This window comes from Dendropsophus ebraccatus, chromosome 8, assembly GCF_027789765.1.
Source record: "Dendropsophus ebraccatus isolate aDenEbr1 chromosome 8, aDenEbr1.pat, whole genome shotgun sequence".
NCBI classification, from domain to species: Eukaryota; Metazoa; Chordata; class Amphibia; order Anura; family Hylidae; genus Dendropsophus; species Dendropsophus ebraccatus.
In genome coordinates this window covers 78,421,720-78,436,084 of record NC_091461.1, presented here as the reverse complement: position 1 = coordinate 78,436,084, position 14,365 = coordinate 78,421,720, and positions in this window count along the sequence as shown.

The window sequence follows — 14,365 nt, the reverse complement described above, 5'->3', positions numbered from 1 at the left end:
ACCCATCACTCCCCTGAGCCCCCCCCCCTTCCCCCCAAAACCGCCCGGGCGCGGATGTTAGCGCCGGGGCGGCGGAGGGGTTTAACAAAAAAAAAAGTTGCTCCAGAACTCCCCTTCCGGGTTCCAGCTGGTGGGGGCCCCCAAGTGGTGGAGGCCCAGGGGCACGTGCCCCTTGTGCCCCCTCTTTAATCCGGCCATGCTTCTCCCACCCTACCCTGTATTCTCTTGCCCCATCCTAGATTGGTCACCCTGTTTTCCGCTCTCTTCACTGATTGTCCTCCCTGTCCCTTTTTTAAATACCTGTATTTAGTATTTAGCTTTAGGATTTCTTCTCCATGGTGCAGACAGTGGCCATGAGTAGCGATACCCACCCCAGGAAACACTGTCACTGGGCTGTGTTAGGGTAGTAAGTGTAGGTGCAGGTGCGACGGAGTAATGAACACAGCGCCCAGAACTTAACCAGAGTAGTGTTTATTCAGGAAAAAAAACTCTTCAGTGCAATACAATGATAGGAAAATGACAGATAATCACCAGAATTGGATTTAACAGTGTCCTTTATCTTAGTGGATAACACAGAAGTTGTAGCTTAGGTGCTTAAAGTGTAGATATGGGTGAAGTTGTAAAGCTGAGTGTAGAGTGTAGCAGGTTAGAAAGTATAGCTGAGTTGAGTTGGTTAAGGAGCTGTCTTGGGGACTTCGCCTATGTAGCACAGTGCTGTACCGAGATGACTTATAGTGTGACTTTGTATAGAAGAAGACTCTCATACTCACAGTTGAAGATAAGTAGATAAGAAGAGTGCCTTCTGCCAAACCAGCCCAGCTAGTGTCAGGTTTGGTAGTACGAGTCCCAGGCTTGAACAAATGGGTGAAGCTAATCTCTCAAGATTACCCAAGGCCTAATCTCAAGATCAGGTTGAGCAAGATCCAATGGAGTACTTCAGCTCATACTATTTGCTCCACTGCAGACAAATCCGGGCGTTGAATTGTCATGACTAGTTTAAGAATCCCTGGCCTAGGCAAGGTTGAACCCAAGTGACAGTTACCCCTCCTTTGGGTTTAGGAGTGAATAATAGATCTCTCACAAACTTCAACAAAACTGACTAGAAGCCGAAATCAGAGCCTAAGCCAGGCCTGGCTGTGGACTGCAGCAGCATCTCACTCTCTCTATCTCCTTCTATGCAGACAACTGGACAAAAGACCCTCCCACCAGGAACTAACTCACTTATATAGGGATGACTGGGTCTAACATTCTATTGGTGGGGAAAGTGCTTGAAGGAAAAGAAAGGAAGAGTTATAAGAAGTGATAAGTAAAGACAGTTTGAGGCACCCAAGCTTGTGATTGGTTAACATATAACTTTAAAAATAACAGAGTTACCATCTAGCATATCTTCAACTGTGCCAACAGACAGGGGAGAGTGAGACACCAAGTGGTGATGGTGTGAAAAGGCACCCATCATCCCGAAGTGTGACACGTGACAGAGTTATTTTAAAACAGGTGGAAAAGAGCTGGGACAGTACAAATTCAGTGCTAGAGAAGCCACGCCCCTCTGTGCCATATTGCGCCCCCCCCCTGTCCATCCGCATGGTGAGAGCTGCACAGATCTGGTAAAAAGTACACTTCCTGCCATATCTTTTGCCTTGATAAATGTTAAATGTTTAACCAAATGATTGTAGCATTTGGTCATTACTTCCAAGGCAAGGGCAGCACGGTGGCTCAGTGGTTAACACTGTAGCCTTGCAGCACCGGAGTCCTGGGTTTAAATCCCACCAAGGGCAATGTCTGTAAAGAGTTTGTATGTTCTCTCTGTGTTTGCGTGGGTATCCTCCCCCCCCAAAAAAAACAAACAAACAAACAAACATACAGATAGGTAAAGCACTGTGGAATCTGTGTGCGCTATATAAATAAAAACATTATTATTATTATTATTATTATTATTATTATTATTATTATTAACCCAGTTTGGGAAAGCTGGGTAAGGACTTTGCAGAACAGGGGCGTCAAACTTAAATACACAGTGTGCCAAAATGATAAACTTAAAAAAGTCGCGGGCCAACCTTGATGTCCTTTGGAATGTCAGAGCAGCATGCATCTCCTGCTGCAGTGCACTATGATAAAATACATTACAAATTGCTATAACATAACAAATATGAGATAGGATGGTACAGAGCAAATATAGAATAGGAAAGTTTAGGGAGGAAAGTGTCCAAGTCAACTGCTGCACGTACCGCCCATGACACACGTACCATCATCCTATGGGGATGGGTGGGCTGCGGTCCAGTATTCTGGCTCCTCTATGGCAGGAAGTGTCCACCATCATGGGCAGTACCTACGGCAGTGGCGTAAACACCAGCGGCAGATTAACTGTACCATGGGCCCAGGGCTATTCACAGAACTTTCCCCCACACACCATATCTATAGTTCACCTTAGGCACCTCATTTTCCCACAAATTTCCACTATAGTGCCCGACAAAGTTAATTCCCCCCAATAGTGCCCCTCTAAACAGTTAATTCCCCCAATAGTGCCATAATAGTGCCTACACAAATAGTTAATTCTCACAATAAATTCCCCCGAAAATAGTTAATTCCTACAATAATGCCCCCACAAACAATTAATACCCACAATAGTGCCCCCCCAACAGTTAATTCCTCTTAGTTTCCCCAAACACTGTTAATTCCCCCAGTAACGCCCCACTCCCTCTCCCCCCCCCCCCCACCAACTGGGCCGAACTTACCTATCCTGGCTCCATGATGCGCTGGCATAGAACATGTAATGACATTACCATGCTGGCTGCGTTCGGACACATTTCACTCACTTCTAGGCTGCAGGCTTAAAACTGCCTGCTGTCTAGAAGATTATAATATGGGTGGCCCAGGTGGCCATCCAGCCCGCCCATATTATGATTCACTGCAACATCCGGCCAGTTTAAATAAATCGATTGGTTTCCTTGGCGGGCAAAAAATCCTGGCACCTGCCAAATCCTGGCAAATTTGAGTTTAACATTCCTGGTGTAGAAGCTATTATTATAGACATTGTAAATAACAAGAAGAACTATGAATAACTGAAGGGTATTTGCGTTAGTAAATGGTATTAGTATATTAAAGTTTACCGGGAGAAGGAGGGCATCAGTTCTACATGATAAAATTCTACTGGCAGAAGATATAACAGCTGTTATCAGGCCCTTCAGGGAGGCCGCCTCAAATGTAAAAGGAGCTTTGGAGGTGAAAGGAAATTAGTGATCACTGTGAATGATGGAAGGGGGAGACAGATCTGTTAAAAACAACAGTGGATAATGTAATGAATGACACTGGGAAGAAAAGGTACGTTAAAAAAAGGCACAGGGGACAGAATGAAGACTAATAATTATATTCTTTCCATTTCCTGACCTCTCTACTGCTAGTGCAGTATAGCTCTATTCCAACACATTTTACAGCTTGGATGTGATTCTGACATTCTGACCAAGATTCATGACAAAACAAAGACCTTGTCCTTTAGTTAGGCCGTGTCGAGTCAAAGGTCAGAAACTCAGCTGACAGACACTGTTGGGTGCCCAGGAGATAAGATACAAGCATTTTTAACTACTTCTTTGATTTACTATGGTAATACAGGCTAGACCGAGCCTAACAATAAAAATATAATGAAAATCCTGTGATAGTGAACGTGACTTTGATGCCAGATACTAACTAAGTGCATTGGTCTTTATATGAGGGGAAGGCTGTGAAGTCACATAGAGTCTGAGATGTGCAGTTCAGATGGCAGAAAATGTCAATTTAAAATCTAATATCTGATTTTCCATCTGAAAGTGTCACTATCATTATAACTTTCAAAACCTAAATCAACAGTAAATGTGATATAAAGCAAGTTTGCAATTTACATTCATTATTTTTTTCAGCTTTAAAACAAAGCTGTACTTACCAGAAATCCAGGTCCAGTTTCCCCAACGCAGCTTTTTAGTCTTGTACCGGTTGGAAAAACTAAATGCAGGAAGTCCCAGCTAGAACAGAGTGTCATGGTATTAATGTTTCTGTCAATTAAATGACACCAAACTTGCAGGTGACCACAAATTACTGTGGTTTAGACCAAAAACCCTGCCTTCAGGAGACTGGACCTAGATTTCAGATAAGTATAGCTTTGTTTGAAAGTGTCACTATTATTATAACTTTCAAAATCTAAGTCAACAGTAGATGTGATGTAAAGCAAGTTTACAATTTACATAAAAGTTTTTTTGTTATCATGCTGTAAAACAAAGCTAGTGTATACTTAGCAGAAATCCAGGTCCAGTCTCCTGAAGGTAGCTTATTTGTCTTGTGCTCTTTTTTTTTTTTTTTTTTAAAGAGAGAGACTAGACATATGAAATCCCGGCCAGTACAGAGTGTCACGGCTCAATGTGTCCATCAATCACATAACTGCCTTTCCTGTGAGAGTGCTGATGACCTAAGGAACACAGGACTCCCTGTTTTAGACTCTTTGAGAAAAAAAAAAAAAACAGTCAGAACATTTTTGTTTCCTATAACAAAAAAATAATGAATGTAAATTTCAAACTTGTTGTTGATTTAGGGTGGCATTTATTAAGTCCGGCGTTTTTTACGCCGGACTTATAAATGCCCCCGCAGCTCCGGCGCTACGGAGATTTATGTAGAGGCGGACTGCCTCTACATAAATCCCGTGCGCGCCGGTGCGCGCCGATGCGCACCGCCGAAAACCTACGCCAGCTGAGGACTGGAGTAGGTTTTCGGCATACATGTGGGTGAACGGATGGTAAATCGCGCGGACTCTGAGTCCGCGCCCTCCGTTCCGCCCACTACACGCCCCCTTTCCGCCCCCCTGGCGTACTCGGCGGAAAGTGCCGATTTGCGAATATTTTATTCGCAAATCGGCCATTTGCGAATAAAAAAATACGCAAATCGGCACTTTCCGCCGAAAATCATCTGTTCGCCGGATGATACATGTGGCCCTTAGAGTTTGGAAGTTATGACAATAGTTACACTTTAAGGACTACATTGCTGTGTAATTATTCTGTGTAGGGCCAGTATAAGACAAAGTGGGCTCCTGGAATTACACTGAAGCCCCCCCCCCCCCATTCTCAAATAGTTTAACTTAATTTTTTTTTTTTGCATTCACACTGCACGGTATAGAATAATAGCTCAAACATTTCTACTCTCATTAATACCAACTTTTAGGGCTACAGAGGTCTTCAATAGGCCCATGGTTGCCATGACATCCCAACCCTGCAATTGACTGATAAAAGTATCCACCCCCCCTATTTTAACCACCTAGATGCCATGATCATTATTGACTATGAGGTTTAACGGCTTTGGTCTGAGTTGTCTCTGATTCTGGCCACTAACAGTGAATGTTCCGTCTTCTCCCAAGACCATTTTTAAGCAAAGTGCATTGAAACAATTATATATATAGTGTATATATATATATATATATATATGTTACATATCTTCTCATCTTCTCCACAAATTTGTAGCTCATTAAAAAAGATCAGTACATACATGATGTAAAAATCCCAAAACTTTTTTTTTTTAAAAAGTGCATACACGTAACTATACAGTAATTCTAACCATTTTATCACATCACAATAATTGTATAAAGTGCATAATCATTTATTAAAGTGTAGCTATAATTTAACCCCTTCACATGGGGGCGTGGTTTGCCGCTGGAGAGAGCAGTCGCACGCCGCCGGAGCTCCTGCACAACGGGACACTATTTAGCCTTTCCACTGCGATTTCGGACTAAAATTACACATCGAAGATCTCCTGCTTTCTCTGGCCACCTTCCTGCACCGATGGCTACCTCTAAGAGAGCCTCAGCAGCTGCAAGAAGGAAGATCCTTTCCTACATGCCGTCGGCTCGGGATCGACAAGATGGCGCAGGCACGCACATGAACAGGCAAGGAGACCGGCCCTCTTCGGATGCCGGGACAGCGTGGTGGGCTCCTCCGACACCGGACTCAGCGACCTGCCGTCAGACAGCTTTATCGGGTGAGCAACTAACCCCTACCCATTCAAAAAGGAGAAAACGGAGGAGGAAGGGTGCTGGCTCTGGCGTTAACCAGACAGATGCAACTCCTATGCCACAAAGACATCGGCAGCAGCAGCCGCATGCATTATCACCATATGCAGCTCCCTTCCCGATGCCACCCTTTTCACCTGTCGGAGATGATAGCTGTCAAAGATCCCTATCAGACTTATGTTTGCCTGCTCTATTTTCTGAAGACTTGGATGGTTCTTCGAATCTTGCACTAGCCTTTTCATCTGCTGCTAGCTCACAGGACGTTAATGCAGAGACCACCATCTGTCAATCACCTTCACCACCAGGGGTGAAGCCAACAATACTACGGGATCCCTTAGATGATATGCTTAATGACCCAGACCCTTCCATAGCACCCTCATTGAAGCAATTATTGCTGGCTCTTCGAAACTCTATAAGATCCGATCTGGACCGTGCGATGTCAGCAATGGCAGACTCTGTCCAGGCAGCCACTAAAAGGATTCAATGCTTGGAGGATACGCTATCCTCAGTTATAACTGAGCATAATTCACTGCTTGCTTCCCATCAGTTGCTGGAATCTGAACTGTTGGCTGTCAAACAAACGTTGGCTACTGTAGACAACCGCACCAGAGACCACAATGTGAAACTGAGAGGGGTCCCTGAATCCATTCAAACTTTAGACTTACCTGACTTTACCGGTGGATTTATTAGGCATATGATACCTTCCCTTAAAAGGGACGATCTGTATGTTGAATGGGCACATCGCGTACCCAAGCCGGAACACGTTCCGCCGGATGCTCCACGAGATGTTATTGTGAAACTGCGCCATCTTTCTGTTAAACACCAGTTTCTAGCCATCACCAGGAAACAAGCAGCGACGTCTCCTAAGTTTGCCCATATTTCAGTCTTCCCGGACTTATCCGCTTTCACCTTGGCCACACGAAGACAATTCACCCCTGTTACTACTGCTCTGAGGAAGCATGGAATAGTATACAGATGGGGGAAGTCTGGTGGACTTGTGATCCAGCATGAAACGGGCTCATCTCTACTACCCGATGTGGACGCTGGCATCCGATTCTTAAAAGATTGTCATATCACTTGTTGACAGTAGTGGTCGGAGCGACAATTTCCCGTGGAACTATCGCAACTTACTAAGAACTTCTCCAACGAATGGACCTTGAGACCTACCCCGTCCCTTGTGCAGGACCCACTATGGCGAATCTTTGTTAAACTTTTAGCATATGTCCCTTCAGTTTAAACCGGACTATCTGCCCTTCCAGGTTTATTGCTGCGGAACCCCATTCCGTCGGATTAACCGCAGTATTATTTTCCTTTTGAGCTTTGTTTATTTGTATGGTTATTGCTTACTATTGTATTGCAGACGCTGATTTTCTGCAAGACATATTGTTCTACTAGCTACACACTTGCTTATAACAACTGATAGCTCAACAGACACATCCTGAATAAGCACCCTCACCTGTATGACCTCTAGGCAACGAAGCATATTGTCAGGGAATATTCTCAATTTAGCTACTCTACATGTTATACACTTAGCAAATTAACATCGCACCTCATTCCTTCTTCTTTTAAGTATTCCCATTCTAGACTACAACGCTTTGCACATCTTGCGCTAGTTGCATCAACCCGCGTTAACACATGTTTGCCTCTGCAATCTTGATATACGTATGTCTTTGCAACTGTGTTTATGCTATTTCTTTAAATCATCGCAACTTATCTGCATTTGTAAAAATTTTGTGTAAAAATCTTAATAAAAAGTATTGAAACATTAACCCCTTCACATGAACAATACGTAGATATACGTATATGCATGCAGCTGTGTCTCATTTAACCCTTAAACACTGCGATCTATAGCGAACGTGGCGTTTAAGGTACTCAGTGACAGAACAAGCTTCTGTCACTGAGTGATCGGGACCCCCGCAGCCATGCAGATGTACCGATGGGCGGGGGTAAGCCTCTTACCTCCGTCCTTTCGGTTCTGCGATCTATGCATAGAGTCTGCTCTCACGCAGGCCTTATGCATAGATCACCGATAACACTGATCTATACTATGGCATAGCATAAACCAGTTTTTTTACTACACTTTTTTTTACTCTTTTTTTTCACGGTAAAACATGCAATCATTAGATTGCATGTTTTACTGTGAAAAAAAGACTAAAAAAAAGTGTAGTAAAAAAAGTTTTTAAAAGTATTAAAAAAAACCTTATACCCCCGCCCCCAATAAAAGTTTAAAATACCCCATTGCCCATTATAAAAATAAAAATATTTAAAAAAATAAAATAAAAAAACATTATAAATCGTAGCGTGCAAAATTGTCCGATCTATTAAGAAATTATATTATTGTTTCAGCACGATAAACGATGTTAGCAAAAAAAACAAACAAACCAAGATTGCTGATTTTTTAAAATTATCAGAAAAAAAATTAATAAAAAGCAATCAAAAGTTTTCTGTTACACCAATATGATATTAATAAAAACTAGAGATCATGGCACAACAAAATGACACCCCAACCAGCCCTGTAGGTGGAAAAATATAAGCGCTATGGCTCTTAGAAGGCAGGGAGGAACATTGCATTAATTTGACCCAGACTTTTGTGCATCAAAGGGCTCTGTCTTAGAGGGGTAAACAAATTTCTGACATGTCATAGGGACATGTCAGAAGTGTGTATCAGTGGAAGTCAGGGTGTTAGGACCCCTTCTGATCATTAGAACAAAGGGGCAGACGAGCTCAGCAGCACATGCTCTGCCTCTTCATCTCCGCTCTAAACTTCTAATGCGAGCAGTCTGTGGTTATCATGGAAGCCTATGGAACAGTGGAATTGCCGGAAGTTCTATAGGCTTCCATAATAATTCCATCGACTGCTACTTATAGCAGCTGTAGCAGTTTAGTGCGGATATGAAGAGGCAAAGCACATACTGCTGAGCGCATCTGCCCTTTTGTTCTAGGGATCGGCAGGGGTCTCAGTACCTGGACCCCCACTGATACTATCTTCTAACATGTTGCTGTGACATGTCATAAGTTTATTAACCTGACTGTACAGTTATCTGCGGTGGGTCTCAGCTGTCAGTGATAGCCAGGCATCTGTTAGAACCATATCAAGTTCCAATTGATCTTGTAGTCATTGTAATGGATCAGTTATATCCTTTAACTCCTTCCCGCACGAGGACGTAACTGTACGCCCTCGTGTGGGTGGGGGAGTTCAGAAAGGGCCCGCTCTGAACCGCTGCGGTCCTGGGTGCGGCATGTAGCCCGGGACCGCAGCTGTTAGCAGGCCCGTTCCGATCGTCAAAGTTGACAGCTGTATCTGAATACTTACTGCAGCCTCATCCCTGGTGTCTAGTGGGGAGATTGAGGCCCCCCCCCCGTGACGTTTTCTCTGCGTCTGGTTCCGGCCGGGGTCTGTGCCGTAATGGCACTGATCCCAGCTTGGCATTCTATTGCTTTTGGCTGCAGCAGCCAAAAGCGGTAGAACAGTGATCTCATCGATCTATGCTGTATAACTATACAGCATAGATCTCTATGAGAGATCAGTGTGCTTATACTAAAAGTCCCCTAGGGGGGGCTTCTAGTATATGTGTAAAAGGAAAAAAAAGTGTTGTTATTAATAAAAATCCCCCTCCCCTAATAAAAGTTTGAATCCCCCCCCCTTTTACTATTTTATGACTAAAAATAAATAAATAAACAAATTTTAATAAAAAGTGATCAAAAAGTCACATATAAGCAATCAAGGTACCGATAGAAAAAACACATCATGGCGCAAAAAATGACACCTCGCAAAGCCCCATAGACCAAAGGATAAAAGCACTTTAAGCATGGGAATAAAGTGATTTTAAGCAACATATATTTGTTAACAATGGTTTGCATTTTTTACAAGCCATCAAATAAAATAAAAGTTATACATGTTTCATATCATTTTAATCGTACAGACTTGAGGAACATATACTGTATAACTTGTCAGATTTTCCATAGGACAAATGGTGTAAAAACGAAGCCCCCCCCAAAGAAAAAGAATTGCATTTTTTTAAAAAAATTCACCGCGCATATAATTTTTTTCTCGTTTCGCAGCCTATTTTATGCAAAAATTCAGCCCGTCATTGCAAAGTACAATTAGTGATGCAAAAAATAAGGGCTTATATCGGTCTGTAGGTGTAAAAATGCAACTGCTATGGCCTTTTAAGCACAAGGAGGAAAAAACGAAAATTAGCCCGGTCCAGAAGGGGATAAATACGACAGCAAAGTCTCAACCATAGGTCATAGTTATTTTTCTTATTATATATCTAATTTAATTAAAATAGTTTTTTTTATCTGGATGTTTCATAGTATTTATCCAATATTGAGGACTAGAGATGAGCGATAATTTGGGTTTGCTTGAACACCAACAATCAGCATTTGAATCCCGCTACCTGGAGAAGGTGGATGCAGCCCAAGGACTGCCTGGAAAGCATGGATACAGCCACAGGCCAAGTGAACTTTAGAGCACCCTAAAAGAGTTCCTGTCCTCTCCATAGAAAGTGATTTACAGTTTCCAGTAGCTTTTTCTGACTGTAAGTAATGACTTGCTTTACCCATATTAGTTACCTTTAGTATATTTAGTTACCATTATATGTTCCCTTATCTTCATTTTTTTCTTATTTTGGATTGACATCTTAGGCCCGTGAGAACCAATTACTAATTTCTGGTTCTGGACTCAGGATACAATATTTTAAACATACAATAGTCTTCTTGGAATCAATTAATATTGTAACTTAAGGGACCACTGGATATTTGAAAATAAAATTAAAATAAAAATAAAGCCAACATTATGCAATTTAAATATTACAGTTACGCTTTAAGATTAGATTCTTATCCCTTTCAAAGTAAAAAGATTCCTTATTTGCTCTATATTAATAATTGTGCATCATGATGCCCATCACATACAGGTTCCTTTCTTGCCCGGCACTGATCAGTGCCAGCTGGAGAAGGAGGACAATAGTTCACCCAGCAGCCCCGACACAGCACTGAATCAGCACCGTGCCCAACCATTAGGAAAGGAGTCGGGTTGGTCAGTGTCGGGCCGCTCGGTCTCCAGATTATAAAACGCAGACACTTTTTAACAAGATATTTTCTTGTTAAAAGGTGCGTCTTATAAAACAAGAAATACTATATATATGTACTAAGAGTGTTATTTTATCTGCATGTTTCTCAATATCTCACCATCTGCACCGTCACTGGTCATATATTTTCAGTCACGCATGTATGACATGTTTTTTTGTCCATAGAAACTGCCCAAACAGGTTGCTGAAGGTGTTGTATTCTGGGTGTGGAAGGAAACACAAATTCAAATTCATCTTTGGTAATGAGCTTTTCAACCAGATATCTTTGATATTGGTCAGTTATGTCTTTTTTTTAAGAATCTCATTATTAGATCCATTACATAAGATGATGACATGACACATACTATATTGGTTAGAATTCTAAATCACAAGATTGCCTCCTTTATCTGAAGGTTTAATGACGTTATGTCATTACGTTATGTTATGTTCCAAACTACGTTATGTTCCAAACCAGGTAAAGCTTTTGTTTCTTTATATAAATAATTACAATGACTGATTATATTTACTGAAATAATTACTGAGTTCTTGTAATGCTACTTATATAAAGTCATCAATATTACCTTCTCCCAACAGAGGACTTTTCAAAATCAGTAAAGGACCCCAACCCTCTTTGTCTTTTGTTGTCTACCAATAAAGATATAGGATCATCAACTCCAGGTAGATCTGAGGGGTCCCAGCCCAAATCAAACCATCTCCCCGTATCAGCATGTTTAAAATACTTGTGCCATTAAAGTTATAATAAAAAGATTAAAATCTTTCACCCAATGGAATAGGTTAAAATCTGTAGTCAGCCCTTTATTCATCAAATGTCTCTTCCTTGCTCAGCTCATAACCTGAAATATTGATAATAAGTGTGTCAGTCCATTATTTATCTCTGGCTTAATGTTGGATATCTTTAAAGGTGTTCTGGGGTGGATTTTGTGGTGGATTTTGTGAAAGGAGGAGGAAACAGGAGCAGTTGTAAAAGTTAATGACCCTTCTGAGTTATTTCATCTGCGTGTTTCTCACTATCTCACTATCTGCGCTGCCAGGAATCACATATTTTCAGTCAACCATGTATGACATATTTATTTTGGCCATAGAATCTGCCCAAACAGGTCTGATTTATATGGTAATTGTACAGATGTATGATTATACTAGAGGTTTATTTCCTCTTTTACCAGATGGGCTATCACTATCCTAGTTGTATGTTTGTCTTTTTGATTTGAGAATATAGTGGTATATGCATGCCCAGCAGATTCGGCTGATTCGGACTGAGCATTGTTACAACTTTTTACCGTAGAGGTCCACTCATTCCTGTACACTCCAAATGGGACTTAGTTTGTTTGCACATTGGTGTATGCCTGCACAGTCTCCCAGGTAGCCTTGTACCCATGTTCCTTTTTCTGTGACTTGTACTGGTATACTGTTATATGCTTTTTTGCATATCTCATATCATATCTTGCTATCTTAGTAAATCCGGCCTGGTATATGGGAGGGGCTTTATGTACTCAAACGCCGGTCTTGATACATCTCTCCCCTTGTATTTACCTACTCACCTATCTTATTTTTATTGTTAAAAATGTCCAAACAATAAAGATTACTGTATTGATTTATTACTTGTCACTGTTGTTTAAGTGACTTAAGAGGTTTCAAAACTAAGAAAAAGGTAACTTAGCAATACTTACAAAGAGAAACCTAAAAAGGATAACATATTGTTAGGATATAACATCATTTCACAGCCATTGGTGCTTATACCAACTTGACGTTTATAGATCCTCAGAATGATGGGGGATTCATACAGAAGTTTTATGGCATATTCCACCAGATTTTGTATTACGTGGATAGTCTGCCCTAGAGTTATGGCTTCTTGGAGGTAAATTCTCTTTAATATGTTGGCATATTGAGGACCCCTAATGATCGCTCAGCAGTGAATGGAATGCTTTTTGAGCACTGCCTCAAAAGCTTCAGTAGTAGCAGCATTAAAGCCATGACAAATCTGTAGTAGTTTACAGTAGTTTAAGCTGTACCATAGAGAAGCCTTAAGGCCGTGTTACATGGTCTGATGCGGCTAGATCAGCACTGATCAGCACTTGCTGACCGATCCTATTACACGACTCGAGAACTGTGCGGCCAGGTCTGCAGGGTAAAATTCTTTATATGCTACAGGCTCTTTGAAAGGTGGCAGGTTGCACCTAATTGGAGAGGATAGAGAAGCTTTTAAGGAGTTGTCCAGCGAAAATCTTTTTCTTTCAAATTAACTGGTGTTGGAAAGTTATATAGATTTGTACGTCTATTAAAAAATCTCAAGTCTTCCCATACTTATTAGTTGCTTTATGTCATGCAGGTAATGTTGTTTTATTTTCAGTCAGACACAGTACTCTCTGCTGACATCTCTGGCCAAGACAGGAACTGGCCCGAAGAGGAGAGGTTTACAATGGGGATTCATAGAAAACCAAGACAGAGTTCCTGTCTCGGCCCGAGATGTCAGAAGAAAGCAGTGTCAGACTGAAAATAAAACATTTCCTGCATGACATACAGCAGCTAATAATTATGGGAAGACTTGAGATTTTTTAATAGAAGTAAAATACAAATCTATATAACTTTCTGATATCAGTTGATTTGAAAGAAAAAGATTTTCACTGGATAACTCCTTTAAGGCCGTATTACATGGTCTGATGCAGCTAGATCAGCATTTGTTTACCAAGCCTATTACTCGATTTGAGAATTGTGTGGCCAGGGCTGATGGGTAAATTTCTCCATAGGCTACAGGCTCTTTGATAGGTGGCAGGTTTCTCTTAAATGGAGAGGATAGAGCTGTGCAGATGAAAAAAAGGTTCGGTATCCAGGATGAAACAGAAACAGCGCCACCCTTAGTTTTCATGATGACACTGAGCTGCAATACCACACATAAAGTTTAAATTGCAGACAATACTGCTGCACAATTTTTTTTAAAAAGGATAAAAAATATTAATATGGGACCAGAGTTTATGTTTGGAAAATTCACATTGAGTGTGGAATTTTAACCCCTTAGGGTGTGTTCACACCTACAGGATCTGCAGCAGATCTGCAGCAGATTTGATGCTGTGTTCAGTTATTTAAATGAAATTTGCTGCAGAAAATCAGCTGCAGATCCTGTAGGTGTGAACGCACCATTAAGGTCAAAGCCAATTTTCGTTTTTGCGCTTTTGCTTTTTTTAAAAGTCCATAACGCCTGCATTTTTTCACCTAGAGACTTATATGAGCGCTTATTTTTTGCGAAACCAATTGTACTTTG